Source organism: Saprolegnia parasitica (genome assembly GCF_000151545.1).
Source record: "Saprolegnia parasitica CBS 223.65 unplaced genomic scaffold supercont2.132, whole genome shotgun sequence".
NCBI lineage: Eukaryota > Oomycota > Saprolegniomycetes > Saprolegniales > Saprolegniaceae > Saprolegnia > Saprolegnia parasitica.
The window spans coordinates 2,181-4,281 of record NW_012156526.1 but is presented as its reverse complement, the minus strand read 5'-3'; the positions used below and the strand labels follow the sequence as shown (position 1 = coordinate 4,281).

The 2,101-nt window shown below is 46.2% G+C and overlaps 1 non-coding gene across 1 annotated transcript; it reads left to right on the top strand.

Annotated features, from left to right (window-relative positions):
- Positions 1 to 425, top strand: SPRG_30238 (the record flags this gene model as incomplete). Its single annotated transcript, XR_001099849.1, has 1 exon — positions 1 to 425. It is a non-coding gene; the product is annotated as an 18S ribosomal RNA (ribosomal RNA).
- Between the last annotated feature and the right edge of the window lie 1,676 nt (positions 426 to 2,101).

The following is a 2,101-nucleotide window of genomic DNA, read 5'->3' as shown; positions in this document are numbered from 1 at the left end:
CTGATTATCGCGTATGGCACTAGTACAAGCATGTGTGCGTCGTCACAATACGAAATTGCCGCCTACAGGCCCAAATGCGACGCGATTTATCGGTCCCGGACATCAAAAAATCACTAATCGACGAATAAAAGCGTGTTCCGCCCCGAATCTTCGCAAGGTCGTTACATATATCGACGCAGCTCATTACCAGCAACATGAAGGTGGTCCCCGATGAAAAACGCTGTTTTCGGTTTTCCGCTTTTTGCTCGAGATATTGTATACCCCGGCTCTCGGCCCGCTCTGCATCTAGAAAGTACTTTTCACGGCGCATCTTTTTGGTCTCGACATCCGATCGCGTGAATCGGGCTAATTTTGACGCTACGACGCCATTTTGACGTCATGTATTTCTGCAAAGTTTCAAAGCTTAGCCAAATGAAGGTTAGGGCGCTCTCGTGCAGGGTCGTTCTTGCTCTAGGAAGTACTTTTCACGGCGCATCTTTTTGGTCTTGACACCCGATCGCTCAAATCGGACTCCTTCAGGCCCAAAATGACATATATAGGTTCTGAAAGGTCCGAAAACGGTATTTTGCCCATAACTCCTCCAAAAGTTAATATTTTCCAACTTCTGATAGCATTTTTGGATTCCCCGTGAAATTTTACATCTAGATGCATGACGATCTCGCATCCACGAGCAACTTGGTTTGGCGAACTAGACATCGGCCAACAAAGTGGCGACTCGATAATACGACGTAACTAGTCGACCATCCAGAAAGTGACTCCGCGAAGGCTTGAAACATGAAAAGATGCGCCTTAAAAAGTTATGCAGCCTGTGCAGTCGTGGCGCGCTCAAAGCTTTCTGGTTGCCGAGATACGAGCATTTCCGTTTTGGGCCATTTAGGGCCAACCCGCTCGACAAACCTTCGATATCTGATGAACGATAAGGTTTCAGAGTCCGGGAACTAGTCAGTTGACTTCCCCTCGTCAATACAAGAATCGAGTGAAAAAAAAATTTTCCGTCGAGGAGTATCGAATTTCACCAAGTGCCCGCCCATACTGAAGCCAAGTCTAATCTGCGGGCGAGAATTCTTGGTGAATTTTTCCATCACTGTTTTACCTCGTACTTTGTGCCTGTAGCGTGTTTTGTAGTGTTTCTACCATTTGGGAACGTGTAGCTTTGTGCCTACCTTTATGGAGACCAAAGTGAAAATTCAAGTTGGTCAACTAAATGAAAAGACGATCCTGATAGGCGTAAAAAATTTTTTTTTTTTGCGTCTATAATTTCTTAGTCCTAGTAGGTGCTTGTGGCTCTGCCGCCGGCGCTGGACGGGTTAAGGAATAAAAATATGCCTGGGTTTCGGTAATCCAGGTAGAAAAGGGAACGATTTGTGATGTACTTTTACGCTTCGGTGTGACTGTTTAATTCATGATGAATTCGTGCTGCTCTGGTGTTTCTTGCGCGGTATCTCGGTACTGTTGCGGCTATATTCATCAGCACAAGGAAGGTTGGCATTGTAAACTGCCCGGGAGTTGCGCTAGCTTGCTGGTGTAATTTCTCGGGTGAGTTTCGCATTGCTAGCCTGGCAAAACAATTTCAGTAAAACGAATTTGTTGGCATCTCGGTTAGGCTGCAGTTGAAAGGCTGTAGCTCGAACCTTGATGCGAATTGGAAATCATTCTCGGGAAAATCAAAGCGGCTCCTCTCGGGGAGCTGCGGCGAAAAATCAAAACGTGCATGAACTAGAAACAGTAGAAAGGACGGGTTGGGCTTCCATTACCTCTTGGGAATTCCTCGCTGCGGAAAGGTTTTGAATTGCTTGCAAATCGAAATTGGACGGAGGCTTGGATGAACCGAGTAAACTTGGAGGAACTGAGTATAGTGCCCCGGGTTTCAAAGAAGTTTTGGGTAGCTTGTGTGCTTGCATGCTTGTTGCCTAGGACCTATTCCCACGAGGGGGGAGAATCGCGTACCCTTTTTACTAGCGTTCGGAAGTAATTCTTTAGGCTGTGGAAAAATTTTGGGCTTGCTTAAATTATAAGTACGGCCGACGGAAGGTCATACCGTTGTGGCTAACATTAAAGCTATCTTTTGTAGCCGGAGGATGCTTTGAGTTTACTCGAGGCT